Source organism: Patagioenas fasciata, chromosome 9, assembly GCF_037038585.1.
Source record: "Patagioenas fasciata isolate bPatFas1 chromosome 9, bPatFas1.hap1, whole genome shotgun sequence".
Classification (NCBI taxonomy): Eukaryota; Metazoa; Chordata; class Aves; order Columbiformes; family Columbidae; genus Patagioenas; species Patagioenas fasciata.
In genome coordinates, this window is record NC_092528.1 from 18,214,294 (window position 1) to 18,230,891 (window position 16,598).

The following is a 16,598-nucleotide window of genomic DNA, read 5'->3' on the forward strand; positions in this document are numbered from 1 at the left end:
CTCACCATCATACCGCAGTGTGCAAAAGCAAGAAACAGTGGCTAAAGCTGACAGCACTGAACAAAGGTAATATTTCTTTTTAATAAAGGGGAAAAAAATATCAGAAGTACTATAAGGTTTCTAAACTGGGCAAAAATCAAATACAATCTTTTAGTCAAATGGGCGGAAGATCCTACAACAGACTCAATCTGCCTCCCAGATCTTCATACAGGTTTACTATGCACCTTCAGACTAGAAGAATTTTGGTCTTAAGAATCTTCATTAACATATTAACTGGGAAAGCTACTGACACTTAAGCTGCACGGGAACAAGATTACAAATAGCATTTTTAGCAAAACATTGACTCAAATCACTTTGAGATGTTAACATACTGGTTGTCAACAAGCTGTCAGCAATGTAGAACTACTGGCAACTATAATCAAAATTACAAGCTGAACAGCAGATCAAACCTCGTGCAACTTAGTTGTTCCAAGACATTCTTGTGATCTTTAAATATTATGAAGCATAATGACAAAAGAAAATATTAAATCCTGAAGATGAATAAAAAATGCGCAACATTAAGTATGAAACACACTTTAAAATTCTGAGATATTTTAAAACACAAAGCAATATAAACCAATGGCATACACCAAATTCAAGAGTAAAAGCAAATATTAAAACTGAAATAGCCCAAAAGTGGCAACCCTTATTAGATGTATATATGGTATTTCTACAGGTTTTTTTCAGCTCAATCTACCCAAAATGAACAGCTGGTGAAAAATACTGCTGTTATTGAAAGACATAAGAACAAGATACATTTGGTATTTTGAAAGATTATTATTAATATCATTTAAGCATCCTTACATCTATGGACAACAGAACAACCTTTCAAGTGTTAAAAAAGGGGGAGGGGGGAGAAACTAAATTGTTCTAGAAAAATTATAATATGCATTTTGCAAAGGATGCAGGAAATGCTCAGTGCAACAAACCTCCAGCTACTGGACGAACAATGCAACCTTCAGAGGCCACATCAAATTACATAGTTTGAGCAATCACAGTGTTACATATGCCAAAAATAAGTTATCCCTTCAAGTTTGCTTTGTTCTAAAGTAAGCAGCTTACCATGTATACACACAGAAAAACCTGTTAACTAAAATTTCAGATATACACATATTACATATCAAAATATAACATAACATTAAGGCTGACAAGCTGTCAACAGGTCAGAAAAAATTCCAGCTTTGCAGTTACAAATCCTGCAATAAGAGAAGGTTAAAAACAAACTGAAGTTATTCTTAGATATTGACTGCACTCCGCTACCTTTGCTTAGCAAAATAACTGACACAGTCATAGCTGATTCTCCTTATGGGCCAAACCATCTGCAGCCCCCTCTGCATCACCAGGCAGCTTTACTTTCCTGCTTCCTTCCTTTTCTCAATTCTTAACTCCCTTGTCTCTCTGGAATTCTTATTCCCAAGTGGTTCAAGAATCCTCTCAACCAGTTCCAATTTTTATCCTTATTATTTTTCAAGTGCCATTGTTCAAAGTCCTTTAATTCTTTCAGGTTCCAGTCTCATAAGCTATTAGTACTGTAACTGCGTTTTCCCTTTGTGCTGGTGGTTTAGTATCCACTGACTCTTAAAAGATGCTCCCTGCTCCTCCAAGTGTCCTGGGCACATTCCTGTCCTTTCTCCTCCACTACCACGTGGGTGAAGAGGAGCTGACGACACCGACAACCAAAGGATGCACAGATCCAAACCAAGACAAGACTGTCTCCACCTACACATTTCATGGAATACAGAGAACTGGTGTAGGCATCATGGCCACCACAAGGAAGGACAATACAAGAAATAAAAACGTTTCTAACCATCAGAACGAGAACATCTGGAACATCATTACCACAGAAGAACGCTAATTTTATTTTCGTATGGCAAGTAATCAGTCTGAAAATTATTATACGATGCAGGTAACTCTGAGATCAGCTGGATAGGCTCCAGCAGCTCAGGGAATCGCTTTCAGTGCTCTGCTTCCCAAGAATTTTCAAGAAACAGTTGTAATTTTTAGGAATTCTCCAAATTACTGGGCTAAAGTATTCTGAAACAAAAAAAAACAAAAAAAAGCAGTTTATCATCAAAAGAACTAAATATGTCTCTGGCTACAGCATTTAATAATTCTGGACATAAACTTATTTAAACTACAAAAAAGCAACAGGCCAATTAAAAACCTCGAAAATATATATATATGAACCATGGCACACAAGTGTGATAGACTATTACACAGAGATATGCACAACGCAAACAATAACTCACTTCAACAGTCTGTCAGGCTAAATCAATGTCCTAACACCTATGATGAAAAGCCATTCTGCTACAACAGTAGAATAAATCTCAATTATTTTTAAAGTGCAGGATGGGCTTCTCATATTTATAAACAAAAATAATTTAAAGTGGTATGTTTTTAAAAGCGCTAAGAAGATACCTTTAAATGATCAGTTAAAATGAGTGCCTCCAAATCTAACGCTAAGTCAAGATGTTGTGAGAAGGAAGAACACGACCACCTTCTCATGTTCAACCAACACACACAGTAACTCCTCCTGTGAGGAAACACCAACCAACCTGAAATTATCAGAGCATTATACACATCCCAAAGCAGACCAGCTAAACCAGCAAACTCCATAATGTGCTATTTCTCAAATACTAAGAGACATATTTCGGAGAACAAAAAAATTAAGCAAATCAGACTTTCCTCACTCTCAAGAAATTACTATAAAAAACATGCACTGTGTACAGCGCGACAATCTTAATGGGAAAACACCAAGCAGAATTATTTCTTTGCCAGCCCTATTTCAATTATTACTACAGCAAAATACAAAAGAAAATTAAATAATGTTAAGTCTCTAGAAATAGCAGGGATAAAACTACAGAAAGAAAAAGTGTAACATACTTTCTACAGTTTGCACCAAAAATGCACATCTGTAAGTACTTGGTGCATTACATACCTTTTCTAAAGAACAATTAGAACATGAGCCATCAGACACCCAACCACTAGCAGCTTTTACTTTTGCTGTGCTTTTTGTAGGACTCTTTTTTACACTGTCACGTAGGTTTATAAATTTTCCTCTGTGTTTGGAAGATGCTGGCAACGTGGATGAACTAAAAGCTGGATGAGTGCTCAGTGCCCGCTGCTGGTGCCGAAGAGGCTGTGTCGCCTGCATTTGAAGATTTTGACGTATTTCCATTCTTGGGCTACTTGTTAAATCAGTGAGCTTGAGTGTTTGCACTTCACCGTCATCTGTAGCACCACAGTATTTGTAGCGATGATAGTGAGTACCCATGAAACTAGCAACACAAATAGTCCTTCTTCCAAAAAAATAGAGGCAAAATAAACCAAAATATTCCTTCCTGAGAAAGTTCAAAATATGATTGTTTTCTGGTTTATGGTCATAGTAAGAAACACTAAATGCTGTCTGAGTTAGTACTGCATGTTGTGTGCTCTCTCGCTCTATTTAAAGAGCATCATTGAACCACCCCACGACAGTCAATTTGCTGGGCATAAATAATCAATGCAATGAACAAATTATTGAATAGATGGCAAAAGTCATCTGACTTTATTTATTAAAAAGAAGCTATGAAAGGTTATAGTAGAAGCTTATGGAAGAAAGAAAATAACTATCACTAAACTTTGTTGTATTTTTACTATGTCAAAACTTCTCCGAGGTTTACATCTAGAAAATTTTAATATATACCAGTTTCTGTACTTTTCTGAACACTTTATGTGGGCTGAAAACTAATGAATTTAAGGAAGCTTAAGATGAAAAGTTTATGACTTGTGAATGGGCAGACACATTGTACAAGATTTCAACATTAAATTTCCAAAGAAAACAAATTTGTTCAGACCATAACAAGAATTACTTTGTTTTAATAATTTGACAAGTTGCATTTCCATGAAATACAGCAGCACTGCAAGACCAGAGTTTTAAGGTGCATATTGTTTAAATTAAAAGCTAACCAAAAAAATAAAAAGACATGTAAACAAACTGGAGTTCTTTATTACTTTATGCATTCGGTCTTTAATGCTATGGATGCATGATATCTATACTACATTTTTGCCCCAATTTTCAAAATTAAAAAACTCCAAAACAATTCCTATCTACCCCCTACTCACTCCCCTCACCAACCCCAAAGAAAAATCACACAATGAGGAGCTAGTTTGATTTAATAATGCTGTTGAACATTTAACTTTACCAGCTAATTTTAAATGACTTTACCTCTAAAAAGAGGTAAAGATCAAGAGCGAATTCCCCAGAGCCCACATGAACACGGGCAGCTCTGTTCCCAGGCTCCGGTCAGCGGTCACGCAGCCTTTGACAGCAAACACCCAACCAGCATTTGCGCAGCTCTGGACCAGCCACACACACCATCTGCTTCCTGCCCCACGGGTCTGTTTGAGGAATATGCTGTAATCTGAACACCTGGGTATAAGAATGAAGGACACCATCCCATAGGACACACAGCTTGATTAGCTCAGCCGTACTGTACTTGGATAAAATGAATAGACTACATCAGCTGATAGCATGAAACCGTGATTGTTCTCCCTCCCAGTGTACATTTCCTCACAGTAAATCTGAATATTTAAATAATATGAGTCAGCGTAATTTGTACACGGAGAACAGAAACCTAGAAATACAGACCTATGTACAAACATGTCCAGTTATTCCTAGCATGGATATTAAGAAATAAATAGGAACTGACAGATGCTCCTCTAATCACCAGGAGCTGCCATGTCTCATCTTCTACCCAGAATGGATGTAATCAAGAGCCACATAACATACCATTAATGCAATACTCATAAATGCAGAGACAGAAAGGTTTCTGGCCAGTGACAGCAAGGTGGAAACGCAGTGGTCATACAGTCACAGACTTGCACATGTGTATGGTGGGTTTTTCTTTGCCTGTTAAGTATCTGGGAGCTGGAGGACTATCCCCCACTAATACATACAGGTAGACGCACCTGGCTTGTTCTGTGTTAGACAACCCAAAAGTCTTCAGATTTTGTCGTTGAAGGGCAAAAGCAGAGTGGAAGATAAGTATGTTGTGCATAGAGGTAAACGGTTCAAAATCAGTACACCACAATTAAATCTCCTTTGAGAAATGTCCACAGATGCACCAATACTGAGCAACTCCAAGGCACATTCCCCAGACTGCAGGGTCGTGCGGACGGAGGCTGTGCCTTCTGTCAAAGCCTCTCTACCAGTGTCGTCTTTGGCAACACTGTGCCAACTGGCTGCTCTGGTAGACCACAAACAACCATTTTTTTCCAGAGATGTTCACAAGATCATTTGAAGTTTAGCAGGCTGCATTCATACTACCCATTTTACTTACATGTCAGTACTCTCTATTTTCTACCCAGCATGACATTGTCTAATTACTGAAATTCAGAAAGGAAAAAACAAGTGGGTTTGGGTATAAGGTTTTTCTCTTGCATACATAATAAAACCCAAAATATGTGATATTTCAGATTCAAAAAAGGAACATCTTATTCCTGAAGCCATCAACTTTGTTGAAAACACATAGACCAAGTAGCCTCTTGATTAAAAATAAAACCAGCTTTGAAGCATCCTGAGTGAGAAGTGAGGGCAAGGGGAAGAGATGCTGGACACCATATTCTCAGAAACCCAGATGTCTGGTTTCCTATATTCTCCTCCAAATAAGAAAATGGAAGACACAGAGCAAAGGATGAGCCAAAGGAATTCACATGTCTCCAGTGTGCCTTCAGATGTGCTGACTTCAGTGGCAAAAGAATGGAGATGATGTAGCAGATAACTGGTAAGAGCACAAGGTTTTTTCTGGAAGTCCTCACACCTTTGGTCCCTGAGATTATATCAATAAGATATCAATAATTAAAAGAAAACAAAAACTTGAAGGCACTTGTAGTTCCAAGAGCAACAGTCCAAGCACTGAAACACAGCCAAGGAACAGGAGGTACAGGAAGAAAACCCAACTCGCCCTGGCACACGGTGCAGCCCTGGCTAACCTCCACTGGAAAAGCTGAGGGCACATTGAAGTTTAGTGTTACGCAAGTACGGAAAGCGAACACAGCATCTTGGTCAAAAAACACAGGAAGAGGACAGGAAAACATAATCAAAGCATAGTAAGGGTTACCTAAGATAACCATAGTGTAAACTGACAAAAACCTAAAAAAAAAAAAAAAAAAAACACAGCAGAGAAGGCAAGAAGAATGATATCCAAAGAGATTAACCAGGTATTTCAGAGTCCCGGGATCATTCTGCCCAACTCCATCCACACGAGTGAGGTGAGGCAGAGCCCGCCTTGCAGGTGCACTGACAGAAGAAGAAAAGATCCCTAGCAAAGCAGTGGGATAAATGTATAATTCAAAGCAAGAGAAAGCAGTTGTGTAACTATAGCTGCACAGGTCTGGCAGATTGTCTTTGACTGCAGAAAGCCTGAACCTGCAAGTGTTCTCTGCAGACTGTATTAATCACACTAGCATGAACTACTTCACTCTAATATCAAGCACTAAGTGATTTTTTTATAACCAAAGAGGGTTCAGGATCAGATTGTGCATTCATGTTATATAAAAAACTCTGAATGGTCTGTTGCTAACACGAAGTTGAATCACCAATATTTCATTTCTTTAAATCACTACATCGAATGTACAGTGCGCCCTTCCTTGCAGCTATCTTAAAGCGCCGGTAAGCTTTTACAAGTACTATTTCTTCAAGAATCATTTTCTTTCCACATTCTATAACACCCATTCAACAGCTGGATAACAACAATACCTATGGAAAGGGAAAACAGTACTAAAATTTGACCAGCTATGTCTATCTACAACAAAGGGGTTTTTCAAAGCTTCAATAACGAACCTTCATTACTTCAAAAAGCAATTCTAATAGCTAGGAGAATCCTCCAAAAATAATTTTATACTTCACGCCTTCCATTGCCTTCAAGCAGATACCACAAAATAAGCAGCTCCTCTTAACACAACTGATGAATACAAGCCCATATTCACTACCTCAAGAAGAGGTAACGCAAGGAGCAAGTAGGAAAAAAAAAATCTTCCAAAGTGAACAAAACTTGAAGAGTGGTAGGAAGAAACAACTTCAATTCAATACCCAGTCACAAAGCTGAATATAAATGGCATAGTTATTTCTAGAGATATATAATTTAAGGTCTGGCAGTGCAGTTTTATATCTTTACTCTGAAGGCCATCCTAGAACGCCACAGGATATTTCACTAGTGAGCCTGCTATTTTAAGAACTTTGCATCCATCTTCCTCACAAATCACTCAAGTCAATACTGACTAAACATACCTTCAGGGTTTTGTAGGCTGTTTTCTGGGGTCCAGCACTGGTAAGAATAAAACACAACTGCCATCCATCCTCATCCATAACCCATGCCAGCTGTACACTGCCCCGAGCATCTGAGCACACTGTCAGAATTAACTCTGATGCACCATCTCTGGGGGTTGGGCTGGGCAGGGCCTCAGGACCAAAGTGCCAGGGACCTGGGCTGCTCAGCAAGACACTGAAGACACGCACTATTTCCTGAGAGTATTTCTCCAGGACTTTAAACAAAATGTAGCATCAAGGGCATTTGGGAATAAAACATATCACAAATATCTCCCTACTTCCAAAACAGTGTTTCACAGAAACAAAACATAGCCAAGTTTCACAAGAGCCAAAAAAGTGTAGAACTTTCTGAACTGAAGTGATCACTTAAGTAGTGACTTGACATTCCAAATAATATTCATAAATCAAAACAGCATATAACACAATCAGACTTGTTAAAACACTCTATGTATCTGGATTCTGAGAACTGCAAAGACAAGACTCAGTTGCACCCAGGTACAAGTACTGCCCACTGCTGATCAGCTAGTCTTAGAGGGTAAAATATGTCAAAAACAGGATAGGAAGCAAAACCACAAAAATATAAAATACTATTAACACAAGTATGACTCAAGATTTTCCCTCTCTACAGGTTTACGATTTCTTTCAGGTGAGAAAGGTTCTCTCCAACCAATGGACCGTTACTGTGCTTTAAAAATATACTTCCCACTTAAACTCACCTGACACCTAGCTCAGCTTGGCAGGACAGTAACTCTCCAGTTTTGATATGGATAACATATCTATTTCATATACAGTGGCTAAAACCAGATTATTTAAATACACACAATTTTTCAGCTTTCTAACCACTCATGCTTATACATTTGTGACTACATTTGGATCCTGTACACTTTATGAGCATGGAGGTGTTGTTCAGACAAGTCAGTGTACTCCATACTGGTTTTTAACAATAAATTGATTTACCACAAACAAGACCCTAAAAGAGTCTGGCTAGTGTTAAAGATAAGCTTAATTATGACGGCCTCAGCCCACGGGTGGTTACAATTAAGCCTGCCTGTCATTCTGCACTGACACAAGAATGAGGAACTTTTGGCTTCAGATTTGGGTTTCTGACCCTCCTGCCCCTTGAAGGGCTCTCCCTGTTCCTTCCCACGATGGAACAAAGACTCATTCCCATGGCTTCAAAAGGATGAAGGAATGAAAATACCTAGGTCTCCACCAGGATGCTACCCAGGTCTCTCCAAGGAGAATTTGGACAGAAGCTGAGCCTGAAGCCTGTCAGGGTATGTGAAGATGGGTAGGTCAGTACATAAGAGTTTTACCAATTGATTCTGAGGACAGACAAGCCATCTTGGAGCTGTAACCTCAGTTCAGGCAAGTACTGTAACAAAGACAGGAAAGTTTCTCTGGATCTCAGAAAGGAAAATCTTATCCACCCAGCTCTCATAGATTAAAAGGACCAGTCTGAACGCTTGTGACTTTACTTTAGATCTCACTTTCTTCAGAATAAACCATTGCTCTTGAACATCATATCTCCATGAGCACTATTTTAAAGACACAGCTAGCATGCTAGTGTCCTGGTTTTGTTAAAAACCAAGTTTCTCTTTTAGTGAATTTGCCTGTCAGCTCAAGCCTTCACATCAGCTGCATTTTCCTGGAGAACCAGATACATGTTTTGGTAAACAGAGCAATGGAATGTGAAGTTATTGATAAGCATGGATGGAATCTCATGAGAGGGGCAATGAGAGACAGGTGACCAAGAAACTGACCACCTGTGTATAACATTCCATTCACGTGAATACCTCATATAGAGTAGGAGATCATGAGGATCTCATCCCTTTTCTTCTTTTTCCCTTTTGCTTATGGCTGACATCAGGAGAGGACCTTGCTAGTCATCCCTGCAAACTGAGGCCTAGTGACAGACTGAATCCAGCTCTGATTGGCTGCAGAGTCCAATCCAGGACTTTGGGTGCCGGCTCTGCAGTTGTTGCGACTTTCAAGATTGGTTTTATATATTTTGTATTATTTTCTCTATTCTTATTAGTAGCATTAGTAAAACGTTTTCAATTTTTCTAACTCTCTTCTCTCTGTCCTTCTTTCCCTCCCAATCGCCTGTCCTTAGTGAGAAGTGGGGGAAGAGGAGGTTAACGATACATCTGCCAGTGTTTTATTGTCACCCCACAATCTAAACCCTCGACAGCCAGATATGTCTGAACTGCAGGAGTTCTCTGGTTTGGCTTTTTTTTTTTTTTTTAAACTCAGTCAACAAATTGATTCTCTAACCTAGTTTCCTCCTGAAAGCCCACAGCATTTTACAATGAACTCAAATGAACTTAAAACAGAAACAAATAGCATTGAAGGGGAAAAACAGTAACAGCAGAATATCAGAAAAATCACAGATGGCAACAACGACCTGAAGTGATTAAAAGACAAATAAGCGATTTATTTACTGTCAATTCTTTATTGCAGTCTTCATCTACAAAAACAACGCAGTTAGGAACAATTTGCAACATGATTGCCCAAGCAGAAGTTAACCAGCAAAGGCAGTGACTTGCTGAGGCCTAGTGAGCAATTTCAATTTAAAAAAAAGGAACGCTATGACCATTTGCAATAATAGAAGACAAGACAGACTGTCCAGCAGTTTGTGCAATGAAATTCTATTTCGTAGTAAAAGTAGAGCCTTGCATATGAGGTAAATGGATACCCACAAAGAAGAAAGGGGGAACTTAGAACTAGAGACTCTCAGTAGCTTTCTCACACAGTATCCAGTGGTGGTTTGACAACTAAAACTTTAGATGGTAAGAATCCCATGCACATAGAAACAATTTGAGCAACCAGCCTCTCCTCTGTCTGTCAGGATTTCAAAACAGAACCTTATGGACTTGACTTAACATCGCATACACCGTTTCATACACAGGAGATCAGGACCGTCCACTTCTTATGTCTGGTATTCAGAAAGATTTACTTAGTGCAAACTAATCTGTCCTGCCAAATCTCCCAGGGACTGCTTAACTGGTTGAACCTCAGTCATATTCCAAATCCATAATATATAAAATGTACACAAAGTTAATATTTGTTTTAATAAAGGTAATTTGTGACTTCTGTTTTTCAAATGGTAAAGGAATGTCTGGCATTCAACCCTTTGCAGCACGTTAGTCATCTGCATTCACCAAGCAACCCAGCACTCTAAGCTCAAAACACAATTCGGAGGCTCCTCATTTGGGTTCATATAGTGCTATTGAGAACAAATTTAATGCATTTAATTTGCAACAGAAAGACACTGGGCAAAGAGAAAATGTGCTCTAAGACTTTATTATAGAAAAATAATGGCAGCTGTAGGGTGTCAATATCTTAGTATTTGAAATTCACAGTAGAAAGGATAAGCTGTGATAGGAAACTGAGATGCGATAGACTCTGTTCACTCTTGAAAACACTATTAAATCAAAATACAACAATAAAGGTTGGGTACTGTTTACATGCTTTAATAGGTATGACAATCCTTATAAGCTCTTGGAAGACATTATTTCCAATAATTCCTAAATTTTTCAGGGACTAATTAAATCCTATACAGCATGACTATTTTGTCCTTTATAATTTATTTAAATAGCAAAAGTGGCATATCTATCTAGCTCTGATACTAGGAAGCAATCTCTTTCAATACTAGAAATCTGACAGCTAACTCTCCAAACTATCCCACTACTCCTGCTCAAAAGGGTTTTTTGTGGGGGATTTATTTTTAAATTGAGTAAAATATTAAAATGATGCATGCAAACCTTATCTAATCTACAGCATGATCTGTTTTTCCTTTAAGCTAAGAAATATTCAGATAGACTTAGAGCACCCCACTGCCCTCAAAGTACTTAAGGGTACAGTGTTAAAACAAAGAGCAATGAAGTGATCTGAAGGAAGCCAATGAATCCAAGCCCGAACTCTCCATTTCAAGGCAAGTATTTATTATTTTATTGACTATTGTATTATTCTGTAAGCAATATACTATTATTTGCCCTAAAATATCTTTATAAAAATAAATAAAAAAAAATCCCTAAAACACTGAGCATGAGCAGAAAGTAATTTACCTCACATTAATGAACAGCAAACAGAAAACCACACAAGAAAAGCCATCTATAGCTGCCCATTAGTTAAAATCCGTTAGCTTTTTCAAGACACAAACGTTACAAATTTTTGGAAAATTAAGAACTTGATTTACACATAACACGGATATATACTAAAGCCACTCCTTACTTCATTTACAAAAGTGGCATTAGCATTTTATCTTTTGACATGCTGAATCCTTCCCAAACCTACACTATGACTTTCACTATAGTTCTGACAGTTTTACATTGCTATCCAGATGCTTTGCCTTTTTATTGCTCAGATCTAAGGCTCAAATCTTCACCATGCAATTATGAGCTGGGTACCTCGTCTGATTTTATCCGTTCTTACACCATGGAAACACTGGAAGCTCCTCAGACTTGCTTCCATGACAACACACAGTTACAATACAATCTCAAAATAAGCACCATTATACAACACATCCAGGCTCCAGAATGAGTCACAGGAGCTCTGCAACATTTCAGCAAAATAGGCAACTTTTGTGTTATGTCAAACACTCGTTGTCTTCAGAAAATTAAAATACTACAGGAGTTCTAACAGGTTTAATGCCTAGCATTACTTGAGCAAACTTTCAATCCGCAAGTAAAGACAGACAGTTTGGTTTGTGGGCTTTTTGGTTGGTTGGGTTTTGGGGTTTTTTTGTTTTGTTTTTGCCTTGCAATGCTGTTTGCTAAACACTTCTAAAGACTATAGCACTTTTCAGTATAAGTTCAGAAAGAATACAGCCTTATGCAACCTTGCAATGGAAAAACAAACATTTATGTACGATTTTAAGTTTACAGTGTTGACTCAAACCAACGTGTTTCTAAAAACAAGGTTTACAGATAAACTGATTTATGGTCCGTAATTATCCAATGCCATTTTATCTAGATTTCGGGTTAATTTCAACATAGAAATGCAAGTCAGATTTGGTCAATGCATGGACAAGCAGAGCTGTGGTGGATCCACACCCAGCTCGTGGAGAGCAGGAGACCTGAGACAGTCGCTCCGGGTTCCACACAAAACCAAAAACAAGCCCATCCTTCTCATGAACTGGAACTAGGCCAAGTCAGCTACAACTGGAACTAAACTGGAGCTAACTAAGCTCTTGTGTATTCAAACTGGGTGCAGAAGTCATTTCATAGTTCCCTGCGGTTTCTGTGAGGACTCTCCAGTTGTGACAAAGACACAGGAGCCAGGGCACAAGGTTCAGCCCCCAAGTAGGGCGGCAAATCCCCTGTGGGACAGAGCAGAGCGGTGACACTCACAGCTCTGCACAAGTCAGACCTGACATGCAGGACTTACCTTCCTGCCTCAGTGCCAGGGAAGACCTGGTATCACACAAACCCAGCATTTTGTATTGGTATCACACAAAAGCATCCATCAGCCATGTTTTGTGTGGCACATCCTCGCCTCATTTAGTCCGGATAAAAGAAACATTAACTATACTGATCTGAAAAAGGTGGGCACCAATAAATATTGTTGAGAAGTAGCCTAAGTTTCTCAGAATACCTTCAAATACGTGAAACAATGTAAGCTCTTCTTGAGTTATGACTTTAATTCCAGTATTTTTTTTGGTCTAATTTTGACAGGATACTAGTTCACACAATATTTTCTGCCAGTTTCCAGTTAGTTCAGATAATCAAAATGCCTAATCTACAATGAAATGTTTGAATTCTTTAGGATACAAACACTCGAAATTCTTCATCTTTTATGCTGGTTACTGAGGCTTACACCCAAATTAACAGGTGTCAAGAAAGGAGGCGAAAGTAACAGTGCATGGTATAAAAATTCACACTGGACAAAAGCAAACTGCCAGCACTTCTGCCATTTCCCTATTACATTAGGACACAAGAAGATTTTATGATTGTGTGAGACGCACAGCAACGCATCTACTGTCCTTAGAAAAAGCACAGTAAGACACAACGACAATGTTTCTAATTTAGCCATGCCTAAGGACAATTCACCTGTTACTTGTTGTTTCCTTGATCATATTCTCTGAAACTGTTAATCTAACCACTAGTCCATCCCAGATACATTTCAGGATTGATTCCTGCCGCTCCGATCATCTCCTGACTGACACATCACTCAGGGGATGAATCCATCAGATGGCATTTTCTTAGGAGACTTGGAGATTTCTGGGTCAGATGATCATAACTGCCGAGTGACACAAAAAGGCCAGAAACTGAGATTCTACTCCCTGTATTTAACTCAGATTATCGTCAAACTTCACAATATCCCCTAGAGACTTATCCAGTTTTTTTCCTAGTGTAATTTATCCAGAAACATCAAATAACACAATGCACTACAGACACAGATAATCATTCAAATAGTTCACATCTCTCTCTATTAAAAAATGCACTTCACACAAACAGTAAAAACTGCCATACCAGATGAGAGCAAAGACCAACTGGTCAAGGACCTTAATAACAGCGAGACCTGATAGATGGTCAAGTAGGAGTTAGACATGTCCCCAGTAATGTCCCCAGAAAACCACCTGAAAGCCTGACAGTCCAGGTCTTCCTGTAACAGCCACCTGCTCTGTGCAAGCCCATTTAGCTGCATTTTGAAATAATTCTCTTTTTGAACCTTCTCTTCTGCATAGCATTTTCTCACAGTGACCTTCACAATCTTACCAGAAGTTTTACAAAATACTTGAGACAGATTTGGAATTAGAGAACTTAAATCATTTATAATTGAGAACCTTCTTAATTCCATTTTTTTATAAGTCTCTATCATCATCTCCCTCAGAGTTTTTTTGTTGTTGTTGTTTATTTTTAAATCAACTGTCCCTATAGGTAACTGGATTATTCCTCCTAACATTTTACTACCATTTTCCTTTTTTTACTTAAGCTATAGCCTTTCTAAGACAATGCAAATGGAATGCCATACAAAATACAGATATAAAAGAAATATACTCGGTGTCATATTCTGTATTATTCTCTATTTCTCCAGTAATACCGACATTTCATTTACCTTTTTCACCACTGCAGAGTATTAAGGTGACGTTTCCACAGAACTATCAGTGACAATCCCAAAATCTCTTTCTGGAATAGAAACATTTCATTTATAGCCTATTGCTATATGCACACATGCAGGATTATCCTTCTAAATCTGTTCCTCATTCATTACTGTACAATGAATGTCACCAGCTATTTTTATGCTCAGTCATTCACTTTTGTCTGCTGTCCTCTGCAGCTAGACAACCTGAAAATAAAAATAATTAAAAATAAAAATCAATCACATGCCTCTGCCTCACACCTTCCCCTCCCCCACTGACCATTCACAAACACAACCTCCTGGGAATCCAGTCTCGGATCAAGAGATCTGTTTTAATCAATGGAAAATCTACAAAATATCCATCCCCTTTATCTCATGGCACCATTAATTTAATGGTCTTTGATCCAGGACTCATTATTTTCAAAGACTTCTGTAATTATGACGACCTGACGACCACATGTTCCCAATGCAGATTTTTATCTACATGTTCCCTGTTTTCGAAGAAGTCTGGAGCACCTGCAAATCCTTATTTTCCATTTAAAAACACAAGCTGACATCTCTCAAAATATCTGTTTATCCTTCCACCTGTTAATTCTTTTTTAATAATAAAGAATTTCTCAGAGTTTGTACAATAAGGAAATGAGACCTGCTCAGCTGTAGCCTCAGAGAACACAGCTTAGCTCATCCTAAAAAGGGAATTGTATTTGCCTTTTTAAAAAATTTTATTCTACAAATATCCAGACAGTTCAAATAAAAAGGTCACGCACAACTCTGCAGACAGTTCAGCCACATTATACACAAGTTCCTTAAGAAATCCTGAATAAATGTCATCTCCTATTGATCACCTGGGCCTGTTACCACATTAATTTAAATTCTGTTCTATTGACACCTGAATTTTTTTTTAATACGGTAAAATAAGTCATAAGAACTACTCCACGCTCAAAGGTAGGACAGCCCTGCCTGGTCTTCTCTGCTCAGAGACAGGCATCTACTTTGGCATTACACACTTACCTGGGGATATAAGTCCGAGATCTGCACTGTCACCATTTTGATCAGTACTATGCCACAGCCAGTTTGCATACTACTTGATTTAGCATCTAACTCCTCAACTGCTGCTCTGTGATGAGGCTTAATGTGCTAAAATTCTGAAAAGTTGTACACACAATTTTCCCCCACGGTGTTCATCTTTTAAAAAGAGGAACAAAAGCGTTCAAAAAAAATTAAAAACAGTAGTAGAGAGATGTAATAAGAGTTTTAAAATAATAGAAACTGCTTTCCAGCTTCCAACAGTTTAAAGCATTATATTAAATGTTGAATAAGAGATTCTGTGATGTATTTTGACATTTTTAAGTATAATACAAACATTGTCACTATGCTTTTTACATAGGAAATACTCATTTATTACCCTGATTTGGCAATTACATCATGTCCCACTAAGCTTTTGAAATTATTATTATATTAATATCCTTCACTAAAATTCAGTTTTCTCTCTGTCTGGCTTCAGTTTCCGAACTTGGAATACAGATGCCTTTTTCTATAAAATAGTTTTCTAGTTTCTGAAATCTATATGTGTATATACGTATAGTGACCAAATCATCTCCTGACTTTCCTTTGGATAAACTATGGAGAGGTTCTTAAGTTTCTCATTTTAAAGCAGGTCTTCCTGAATAAAACCTACAGTTATAATCCCTTTTCTGAATACTCCAAATTTACCAGGACCTCTTTTCAGGTCAGGATTTCAAACTGGAGACTGCACACGCTACAGACAGAATGCAGAGGTTTCCCTCTCTCCTTCTCCAAAGGGAAAGCTGACTCCCTTCTCGCCTGCTACATCACACTTGGTAGTCAAATCTAGGTAGTTATCTAAGTTACCTGAGAAAAACAACTACAATTTCCTTACTAAATTAAGTTTGCTGTGCACGAGAAGCACAAGCAATCTTCACTCTGCTCCCTATTCTGTTACAAAAAACAAATGTTATTACCTGGGAGGGACAAGATACAGGTTGCTGAGCTAACAGGCATCGGTCTTAGAATAACGATTTTAAGTAAAGAAATAAAACACAACATAAGGAGCACTAAAAAACAGAACAGAGGAGGAAAGGCTAGAAGACTCATCTAAAACATTCCCATGGTACAGCAGTTTCCAGTAAACACCACAAAAAGC

At 38.2% G+C, this 16,598-nt stretch overlaps 1 protein-coding gene across 18 annotated transcripts in view; it reads right to left on the bottom strand.

The window, feature by feature from the left end:
* The window catches only part of DLG1 (discs large MAGUK scaffold protein 1), a 151,624-nt gene that overhangs the window by 59,103 nt on the left and 75,923 nt on the right, over positions 1-16,598 (bottom strand). The gene's annotated exons all lie outside the window — the stretch shown is intronic.